Raw genomic sequence first — 12,304 nt, 5'->3', positions numbered from 1 at the left:
GGAACATAAGGAAATCACCCAGAAATTACCCTCTTCTTGACACAGTAACTACAACAACCACTGAGTAATAATAGCCAACATCTGCCAAGGATCCCCACATGCTAAATCCTTCCCAAAGCTGGCTTCAGTCCATCCTCCTGGCATCCACAGGAGGGTGCCTATTAGTGTCCTTGCTTTGAGATGAGGATATAGGGACTGGAGAGGCAGGCAGCCTCCCTGAGTTCATAGCTCTCGAAGAGCAGGAGTCAGCCCTCTGCTCGTCCAGCTGCTCACCTTTATCTCTCTTTTATCATTATCAAAGCACCTCGAATGCTGGGGAACCTACAGTAGATACATGAAAGGATCTTCATTTCAGATTTCTGTCATACTTTTGCTCATTTGGGGAATCTTTATTTCTCTAGACCATTTCCAGGTTGTCCATCTCTCCCTGCGCCCCTACAAATTTCCCTTCACAAGAAGATTTAGGAATCCTGTCTATGAAGGAGATGTTCCTTCAAAACTAGGTATCTCCTCCTCAGAAACAAAACTTGTCCCTCTGCCCCGAGTTACATCTCCCTTCCATGCCTGTTTTCTTTCTTGTAGGAATTTACAGCATTTTCACCCTGTATAACAAATATTCATTTCGGTGACAGTCTCTGTTTGCACAGAGAGGGTTGTAGTATGTGTGGCTTTATCTCCAGTGGTAATGCAGGTCCTGATACATGCTGTGTACCCTTGAATAAGTGTTGAATTGAACCAAATCACCAGATTGTGCATCGGAGCGCCTCCTACTATACCTGAAGCCTACACATTCTACTGTGTGGAGATGTCCTGAATGATCTCTTATCATGACCTGGATTTTCATGTAGTTGAGGTTTTACTATATTTACACCACTTTGGCTCTGAAAAATACCAAAACTAAGACAATTTTGAATACCTGTGAATCAGATTGAGTAACTGTGAATCAAAAGGTATGTAGCTCTTCTCCTGATTCAGGCAACGGGGACATCCAAGCTGCCATCTCGTTCTTGGGCATCTTTGGAAGATGCCACCAGCCCACTTGCTAGGTCAGGTAGGAGAATGCCCACGTAATGGGATCATGGCAGGTCAACTCTGATTTCAAGGGATTTCTGTTGAAGAGACTTCACACTCACTAAGTTCAGAGCAGGTCACTTGGTAGGGCTTGGGAAAGGCTGCAAAGAAAGAGAGGATGAACATGAAGGCAGCTGGCTTCCCTCACATAACAGCATCTTAAGGGGGCTGTCTTACATAAGTACATGGGAGGTGGAGCACCAGGGGCTGCCTGCTGAGCCTTGGCTGAGGTCCCTTTGTCTGGTTTTCCCAGGACAATAGCAGTACTGCATCTAATACAAGTGCTGGGCCCTGCCCTCCGCCCATTCTTTCTTGATCAAGACCCTTGGACTGGAAAGCCACAAGATGGGTAGGAGATGCCACCTTACAAATTATCCACTGCATTCTTCTGGACAGTTTCCCTAGGCATGCAATTTTGGGTTCCTAGGGCTCAGTTAAGCAAGTGCCTGATTCTGTTAGGTCCAGGGACATTTCTTTAGTACTTCTCCAACTCACCAAACTGCTAAACAAAACCTAGGAAGGCAGCAGCACTGGGAATCCTGTGGGTGCCTCCTGCCCTGTGACTGTTCCCTCCTGCAGAACCGAGAGAAGCCCGCTGCTCCAAGAGGCTCCTAGGCACCTGGCAGCCTGGTCCTAGTTACATGGTTGCACATCTTAGTGCCTCTGCCTTGATATCTTGGAGAAATATACCACATGTAACCTTGTACCATCTTCCCAAAGAATTGTGAGTTTTGTTAGTTTCCTCTTTCCTTTTTATTTTTATTTTATTTTATGATTTTATTCATTCATTCATAAGAGACACAGAGAGACGCAGAGACACAGCAGAGGGAGAAGCAGTCTCCTCACAGGGAGCCTGATGTGAGAGTTGATCCTCAAACCAGGGATCGCGCTCTGAGTGGAATACAGAGGCTCAACCACTGAGCTGCCCACGCATCCTTATTTTTCCCTCTTTTTAAAATGACAAGCAGGAGACAGCAATTTAGAAGGCCCTGAAAAATGTTTTTCAATCAAAGTTATTCAAAAGCAGAGATGTGTTTGAAATGCATGGTTTTATAGAAATGTTTATATAAAAAGGAAGAAAATATATCCTTCATGGAACCAGACATGGGCATTGATTAGAACTTGGATGAAAACGGAGAATCCAGGTCAAGGAGGGACATGCAGCAAATACACAGCCACCTCTCTGGCTGTGGGAATTTACCTACAGTATTTCCTAAGTGACTGAAATGCAGAGAACCTCTGTGCACTAGAGTGGCTGGCATCAGGAAGTCTGGGTTAGCATCTTCTGGCTTCCATATTGCCAAATGGAAGGGTCCTCCCATGGCTCTGGCCTCCCTGACCTGCAGACCTTGTCCCAAGCTCATCTCTCAGAGTGCAACCTCACTCTGTGATGGATCCTGCTGTCTTTGCTAGTATGCCTAATCCTAATCAGTTTGGTATTTAAAAACATCATCTTGATCAATATTGCCTTTAGAGCACTCATTTTTTTTCTTTAAGTAGGCTCCATGCTACAATATGGGGCTTGAACTCATGACCCCTGAGATCAAGACCTGAGCAGAGATCAAGAGTCAGACAGTTAATTGACTGAGCCACCCAGGTGCCCCTAGATCAGTCATTCTTACAGTGTTTTTGGAGCATGACACATTTGAAAATCTCGTGAAGCCTAGGCACCTTCTCCCCAGGAGAAGTGCACACACTTACCAAGAACAGTGATCACAAGTCCTGCTTGAGATGGAGAGCCCTCCTCTCCTGTGATCCCCATTCTGGGATACCACAGCAACATCAAGATGCTCCTGAAAGTCATTATGAGGCTGAATTCAAGAGTCATCCCTTAGGAGCACTCAGGCCTTGTTCTTGGGTTTGGGCCCCAGGCTAAGCTCACTTTTGCTGAGGGCAGTTTCATCTCAGGGCTTGCTGCTTTTCCTCGTACTGGCCCTTACTTGGAACTTACCTTATTCACTCTGCTTGTTAAGTCAAATTTGGTGGTGGGGGGGCGGGCAGACATTGAATATCCAGATTCTTCCTTACCAACAAGGTCTAGAGTTTTTTATGCAAAGTAACTCACCAATTCCTGGATGAATAGCTCTGCCTACCACAGAGTGAGGTGCTAAATCCCTAAGAAAAAGGTTGAATTATCCACAGCCATTCCGTAGGAGAATTAATTCTTCCTCCAGACATTTGTACAACTAAGTCTACCTAACTACTCAAAGAGGCAAAGTAACAAAGACCTGCTTCTCATCAACAATGAAAATGTCCTTACTTCCCTAGAAGTGATGTGTGTGTATTTGTGTTGTCCGATTACCATGATGGGGCACCATGGGTTTGCTTGAGAATTATTAAAATGCTGCAGTGAACCCATCTCTGTGTAGTATGATTTAGCCCACTCTGGTAAGACTGCAGCATGCCGTATTTACTCTGGTAAGACTGCAGCATGCCGTATACTGCTTTAACCCTGTATTGCATGTATATTCCTTTTGGATTACGGTAAAATAAAGATGAGCATGGGGGAGGATAGCCTCTTTCAGCTCAGCATGAGACATTTTTAGTTGGCTATTTGGATGTAACCATTTTGCCGTGCTTGATTTTTGTAGGTATTTTGACTCAGATTTGAAAATATCTCATTGAACTTCTAGAATCTTTAAGGCATAATGTGATGTGTGAATCCAGAATCATCTTCTCTCTGCAGAACTAGATCATTAGCTTGATGGATGTTGGGAATGGTGTGGTGCTTGAGATGAGGGATGAGATAGGTGCTCTCTGGTAGATCAATTGCATAAACCCCAAAGTAAATTTTCCATATTTGCTCATCTTAGATGGTAGCTATCTATTATTCTAGGCAATGTCTAAGAATTTGGAGAGTGTTGGATGAGCAGTGTCTCATAGACTCAGATTTTGTCTGCAAAGTTACAATGGCCAGAATTGTCCCTTTCCACCTCAGCAGCAAGCACGTTACCTTATAAAATCTTTGCAATAGTTACTTTTGCCATGGTCTCTCCAGCACTCTGATTCTTCTTGGGACTGTTATGAAATTGAATAGCATGTTAATTGCATAAAATCCTTGAATGTATCATACTGGATCATTTCTCTCCCAGAAAGTGCTTTATTCCATCCAAATAACCATTACTCTCAGAACAGTAGACACTTCCCAAACTCAGAGAAGTGTGATTTTAGAGATTTTGTGTTGGAAAGTGAAGAACATGAGCATGATAAAAGAGTATGGTGAATCTTGTGGTTTGCGTGAGATGGAGTTCTAAAGTTGGGGAGTAGAGCATCAGGAAAAAGCCAACTCCATGTTCACTATTGTTTCAAGCAAGAAGCACTTTAGTTTATTCATTTTCCCAGTATTAATCAAGCATTTTCCACTTGCCACGTGTGATGCTAAGCATTATAGTCAAGTAAGACACAGACTGCTGTTGAAGACACATGGATATGAAGGAGTTGACAAACTCAGAGACAGTCAAAATGCAAGGAAGAACATGGGAATGGAGGGAGAGAGGAGGGGAATACTGGTGTCAGTCACAGGAGGGAGATCAGTTGGATGAAGATATGAGGCATTTTCTCCATAAGGGTCATTTGGAGATGGACAGTGGGCACCAGGTCAGGTTTTGATAGATAGACTATGAAGAGATGTTGCAGCCAGAGGGAAGGTTCTTAAGGCCATTCCAAAGAAAAGCAGTGGTGGAATGTTCAGGAGGTGGTGAATGGTTTGATTGTGTTTCAGGGAAAGGTTTACCCTGAGAGATCCTGGGAGAGAATCTAGAAGAATAAGCTGACAGCTCAGTGGCCATATGCACACCCAGCCCTCATTTGCACTTATTGTTCCAACACATTTCTTAATCATCATTCCCTTTTCTCAGAAATGCTTCCCTTTTCTCTGAAATACCCTCTTTCAGACAGACAATGAATTACATGGATGGGCTGGCAATCTTTGGCTACTACTGTTAATATGGCAATTTCCCTCCATCCTAAAAAGAACAATTTTCTTAATAACTCCTGATTAACTATGATATGTCTTTTGCTGGCCATTTCATGTTAATGGGACAGAGTAGGAAATTTTATGTGATGTAACTTGAAAATCTGAAAGTAGACCAAGATCCAAAAGTCTCCTGCAGAAATGTCTGAAATTCAATAGCAGGAAGAACAATAATAATGAAATCCAGTGTGTACAGATGATCTGATTGACTAGGCACTATACTGCTGATTTCATCTTGGCAACAACCCAAGAAGTAGAGATTGTTGTTATCTCTGTCATACAGGTAGGGAAACTGAGGCTCACAGGGGTTACTCATTTCCCAAAGTGGTGGAGCTACTGAGCACTGGGACAAGCTTACTCTGGAGCCACACTCAGAAATATCAGACTATTCCTAGGAATGTAACTCTTCAATTGCATTGGTCACGATTACAATGAAAATGACGAAGCTTTTCAATTTACAGACTACTTTTACATGTTTTCTTATTTGCTCCACACAGCAAACCTCTGCAGCTAGTAGATATTTGTCTCTATAGAAATTCACAGAAGTTAAATATCTTTAAAAGGCTCACCCAGTTGAGAAACTATTGCACTGAGTGCCGAGTCCAGGTCCATTGGTTTCCTACTCCATTCCCACACAGACATGCCTCAGTTATGTGTTCATTGAGTGAATAAGTTTAATGGATACTTAAAGGGGAGATGACCACTTGCGGCAGTGGAACAAAGTCAAAAGTGGAATGTGTTTTCAACGTGTTGCTGTAAGATAAGTTCTAGAAATGTTCTGGACACATAGCACTTAGAGTTAACAGTAAGGCATACTTTAAAATATGTTCAGATAGATTTTATGTCAAATATTCTTATAAAAAAACCAAATACAAGGAAATGTTTGGAAGTGATCAATAGTGTGTTTAGTATCTTGGTTGTGATGACTGTATCATGAGTGGATGCATATCTCCATTCTTTTCAAGATATATACTTTAAATGAGTACAATATTTTGATATATCAATTATACCTCAATAAAGCTAAAAACTTCAAAGTTGTTATGAATATCTGTATAAAAATAAGAAAGAGTTAAAGATGTTAGGTCTGAAAAGGGAGGGGGAAGGAGTCAAAGAAAAAGCAAGTAGGGATGGTTGGAGACCTTCTCACTTAACACATTTTCCTAAGGCTGGCCAAGACTGGTGGTATGGAAACCAATTCCATAATAGGGTTTTAGTTTAGATAAACTGATGATTGGAAAGTGGACAAATTTCACTATTTGGGGAGGAAATCGGGTGGGTCTCAAATCTAGGTTTTAATGTTTTTAAAAATGCAATAAACAAAGCATGATAGTGCTACCTTTTACATCCACGTATTCCCAACATTTAGGGGATAAGTTGAGTTTTGGAGAAATTCACATGTGCTATTGTGTTTTCTGTTTAAAAGTTACACAATATTAAAAGAAGTCATCATTATCTTTATAATGAATGCCATCACTGTCTCCACTGCACATTTGCTTTGTGGATGTTGTATGAATCTCTAGGCTCTGTAGTTCCCTTTTTCTTTCTAGGTGGCAACTTCATGATCGGATTTCAATTGAATGCATTTTGTTTTTAAATCATCCCCTCTTCTGGAATTGTAAAATGACGCGATAACTCGAGAGAGTTCAAACAGGTTTTTTAAGGGCGTTTGATTTTAATATAACAAGAGAAATGAAAAAACAACAAAATAGTTAATTAAAAAACAAAACAAGAGAAATGAGCTCCTTGGAGGTAAGTCTCCGGGAAGGACTGTGGAAATTCGTTCAGCGCTGGCATTTTGAAGATTAGGTTACAGAGGATTTTAAAACTTTTTTTTTGAAATGACTTTTCTACAAATTCTAGCTTAGGTCAAGAAGGCAATCAGATATCTGATCTGAATCCATATTTTTGGAACAAGATGCAATGAAATGACCCACTGGGTCAACTTTTACAGAAGCATCTGTAGAAGCTCCAGTAGAGAAAAGTCTGTTTCAGTATCTCTTTCTCTTTCTGACTCAGGCTGGAGTCATTATTTCCATATCTGGGAAGTGATTATCAGCCCAATTTGTACTTATGAATTTGACAAAAGTTATAAATGAGTAATGACTAATTTAAATGAAATACTAGTGACCTTATTCCCTAAACATTGCCACTGGCAGGAAATTGGTAAAATCTATGGAAGAAAACTGTGTAGTTTAGCCAAAACCTGCCTCAGGGATTAATCCAAGGAGAGAGAAAAAAAAATGATCTCTTTTTAAGAAGTAATCTTTGAAATGCTATCGAAATTGTACAAACAAAATATATACGAAAAACGTGGAGTAGAAAATGAAATAGAGTACCTTAACTTGATAGAATATTAAATAAGTATGAAAAAGGTAATTATGAAGTCTAAGGAGTCATACATGTGAAAATTTTTTGTTTTTTGACACAGTAGTGAAAAAGATACAGACTTCTATCTCTGCTATATTCATAGCTATACAAGTTACCTCATTAATGTCACCACTATAATATTTGTGCTGCAAGTAGTTGTAACAACTGTAGAGTAAGAGGTGACTAAGGTCATGCCCAAGATTTAGGAAAGCCCCCAAACCCACCCAGAAATCAAACACAATTCCCAGAGGGCATGAAGGGCAGAAACCTCCAGGCATGGCTTGTCCCTTAGTGTACTGTTTGATGTTTCAGGACTTTGATTCTTTATATTTTTTTCCTTTCATTTTTATTTAAGATTTTTTTATTTATTCATAGAGAGAGAGAGAAAGAGAATTATTTATTCATAGAGAGAGAGAGGCAGAGACACAGGCAGAGGGAAGAGAAGCAGGCATCATACAGAGAGCCTGACGTGGGACTTGATCCAGGGTCTCCAGGATCACGCCCTGGGCTGCATGCAGGTGGCACTAAACCGCTGTGCCCAGGGCTGCCCTCCTTTCATTTTTAAAGAAGATTTGAGGAGAGAAATAAAACTGTTGATGATAGAATGTGACAGTTATGTATTTCAAAACTTGATAGTGTTAAAACAAAACAAGCCCTAAATGGAGTCACTTGTGCTAAGCCTCATGTCATCACACTGAGATTTAACCTAATTAGAATTTCTCCTCTCCCAGAAAGGAAATCTTAAGCCAGTAGATCAGGAATCACTTAATCAGCACAATTTCGGTAACCTTCTAATAGACTCTGTTATCCCCTAAAGGAAAATGATTTTCTTGTAAAAACTGACTTTTTTGGTCTAGTATAACTTCCTTGTTTCTGCCCCCTTTTTCCTATAAAAGTCTTTCATTTTGTACAGCCCCTTAAACTCCTTTCTATCTACTGGCTTGGTTACTCCCAAATTCATGAATTGTTGAGTAAAGCTGTAAGATCTTTAAAATTTACTCAGTTGAATTTCATTTTTTAACAATAGGATGAAGCACATTTTCTCAAACCTAGCAGACTGTAATGTTTATGTTCTCACTCTGCATGATGAAACCCAGCCCATACAGATGTCCTGGGGACAAATGCTGAGGCAGTCATTCATACTGGGATACCCACACAGGTGCTTGCTGCACTTGGGGAGCAAACAGACATCATTGGCAATTTAGTAGGTGGATATATTTATGCTTAAACAAATCAAGTCAGTAGTTCTATGGCTTAAGTCTATGGGTATTAAATCACCAGCACTAATTTTTTGGGGGGTCATGAAAATCAATATTTGCTTACTTTTCCAGGAGATTCTTTATATTGACTGTGGAAAAAGACAGTCAACCAGGCATAGATTGTGGGCTTCCTTTCAGACACCCATCTTAGGAGCCACAAGAAGAGAAATAGGTTGAAAGAACAGAAATCACAGGTGAAAAAAAAAAAAAAGAAATCACAGGTGAGAAAATGAAACACGATCTCCTCATTAAATGGGCTTGGGAAAACTGGATATCCAATTGCAAAATAAATAAATTGGACCTTTATCATATACCATGTGTAAAAATTAACTCAAAGTTAAAGATTTAAACAATTATATATTTAAATATTTAAATATAAGAACTGGAACTGTAACACTCAGAAGAAAACATAGAGGAAAAGCTTCATGATACTGTTCTTGGCAATGATTTCATGGATATAACAGCAAAAGCAAAAAAAAAAAAAAAAAAGAAAAAAAATAACAGCAAAAGCATAGCAACAAAAGCAAACAAAGACAAATAGGACTACATCAAACCAAAAAGCTTCACACAGCAATGGAAACTATCAGTAGAGTGAAAAGGCAATCTACACAACTGGAGAAAATATTTGCAAACCACCAGATATCATGTATCTGATAAGGAATTAATATCCAAAATATATAATTAACTATTACAACTCAAAAGCAAAAAATAAATTCAATTAAAAATTAGGGAAAGGACTTGAAGGTATATTTCTCCAAATTGCTACAAATGTCCAAAAGGTACATCAAAGATGCTTAATGTTGCTAATAATCAGGGAAATGCAAATCCAAACCACAATCAGATATCACTTCACACTTGTTAGGATGGTTATTATTAAAAAAGTTGGTTATGATGTGGAGAAATTGAAGGCTTTGTACATTGTTGGTGAGACTATAAAGTGGTGTAGCCCTATGAAAAATGGTATGGCAACTCTTAAGAAAATTTAAAATAGAATTACCATATGGTACATCAATCTCACTCCTAGGTATACACCTGAAAGTTGAAGTCAGATCTTGAAAATGTATCTATACTCCCATGCTCATATACAACACTCAAGATATGGAAACAACCTAAGTATCCACTGGATGAATGGATGAAGAAAATGTGATATATACATATATTGGAATATTATAAGAAAGATGCTCTGCCTTATACGACAATATAGATGAACTTTGAGGACATTGTGCTAAGTGAAGTAAGTCAGTTACAGGACAAATTCTGCATCATTCCATTTAAATGAGGTATCTAAAATAGTCAAATTCATAGAAACAGATAGTAGAATGGTGGTTGCCAAGGAGGGGAAATAGGGAGTTGCTCATAAATAAATAAATAAATAAATAAATAAATAAATAAATAAAGTTTCTATTTTGCAAGATCAATATGTTCTAGAGATCTGGTGTACAACACTGAACCTATAGTTAACAACACTCCATTGTGCACTTAAAATTTTTTTAAGAGAGTAGATATTTTTAAGTGTTCTTATAATAATAGCAATAATAATAACTATGAGAAATCTGGGAAGGTGGAAGGTATCTGTCCTCTCATGCAAGAAGAAATAGTTGTGGGAACAGGATATATTGCCAGAGAACTCACATATGGGGGATGAGCCCCTTTCTCTATTTCCCACATGAGTCTAGATGAGTGTGAGATTGGAATTGTAATCCAGGTAGGTAAAACTTGGTCTAGTCACTTTTAGCTTGGCAATTTAGCAGGTGTCCCATTGCTATGTGGGTAAACCCCTGACAAACAAGCCCTTGTCTACTCACCCAAGAATTTCCGTCTACTTTCCAGAAGACAGATTGTGCACTGTTGCGGTGGTGGGTTTGGAAAACATAATGCCAGCCGAGGGAGAGAGGAATATTCAAGTGGTGATCTGGGAGGTATAGGGAACAAAAAGCAGTGAGTGGAGGTGGCAGATTGCCTTTATGTGTATACTGCATTCCAACTTTGTCCTACAAGGCATCCTGAAAAATGACAACAGAGAGTGGCTGCTCTTGGACAGAAAAATGTTTGAGTGGAGAACAATGGGTCTAGAAGATACCTCTATGGGGTCAGATTTATGAGTGATTCTCTGTTTTGAGGAATGCTCCTCCTATTTCTCAAGCTCACCAAGAGGGCCAAGGTGCTTGGCCTTCCCCCCAAGTCGATAGCACTAGCTGAAATAGTGGACCATCCCAAGGAATAAAGACGAGCTCACAGGGAAAATTATGAGACAAATGTCAAACAGGCAACCATTGAAACATTTAATAGATAAAACAAAAACTATTTAAACACTAAGAACATAACTTTTTAATTTTTTAAAAGATTTTATTTATTTATTTGAGACAGAGTGCAGAGGGAGAGGGAGATAGAGAGCAAAGTGTGTGGTGGTTGGGGGATCTCTCCTGATCAGAAGGAGAGAAAGAAGCAGGTTTCCCATGGAGCAGGGAGCCTCATGTGGGGCTCAATCCTAGGACTCTAGAACCACAACCTGAGCCAAAGGCAGATGATTAACTGACTGAGTCACCCAGGCAACCCAAGAACATAAATTTATTTATTTATTTATTTTTAAAATGTATTTATTCAGAGAGAGAGAGAGAGAGAGAGAAGCAGAGACACAGGCAGGCTCCATGCAGGGAGCCCAATGTAGGACTTGATCTGGCATCTCCAGGATCATACCCCCAGCTGCAGGCGGCGCTGAACCACTGCACCACCAGGGCTGCGCAAGAACATAAATTTAAAGGAAGCATAATGACTATCCTTAGAGGGGTGAAGGAGAATATTGGCAACATTTAATCATATGCAGCTAAATTTTAGTTAATACCAGTGTGTTAGTGAAAAGTAGCCGAGACAGGCCATCTGGAGGAGAATGAGTGCATGTCAGAGTTCTTATCTTGTATGAGAAGGTATAAACTTTGATGATCTTTAAACATTTGTATGGGAAAATAACTAAGTATGGTTTCCATTATTTAAGAGTAATCACCAGAATAATGAATGAGTTTTAAACAAGTAGAAGATAAATTTATATATCAAAAGGAAAGTAAGAGAAGATAAGAAACAAAATGAAGGATGGTAAATGGAAAACATAAATTAAGATGGTGAAAATAAGTCCTATCAAAACCATAATTACAAAAGACATAAGTGGGCTAAATAGTCTGTTCCAAAGGTGTGTAGGTTGAATTTTGAAAAAGATTTCAGTTTATATTTATAAGCAATCTCAGTTTATTTTTATATAGAGACACATGAGACTAAAAAAAAAGAATATAAGAAGATTAAAAATAAATGAATGCAGAAACATACATTAGAACTAAAAGTAAGCCAGTGTAGCAATTACATCAGACAATGGTAAGATTTTTAAGGAAAGAAGGAAAGGTGGGATCCCAACATGAAGGAAAGATGAGATTTTTTTTACAATAGAGTTAAAGAACTATTTAAAATAATATTTGTTTTCCCTTGATATAAAGAATCTAGAAGATAAAAATCCTAAATCTATTGAAACCCAATAATATGGCCTTAGCAAATATAAAAACAGATGCAATCATAGGGAGAAACAGATAACTATACAATTATAGTTAGATTTAACACATCCTATTTTAACTTGGCAAATCAATATCAT

The sequence above is a fragment of the Canis aureus genome, chromosome 31, assembly GCF_053574225.1.
Source record: "Canis aureus isolate CA01 chromosome 31, VMU_Caureus_v.1.0, whole genome shotgun sequence".
NCBI lineage: Eukaryota > Metazoa > Chordata > Mammalia > Carnivora > Canidae > Canis > Canis aureus.
This window is presented reverse-complemented; position numbering follows the sequence as displayed.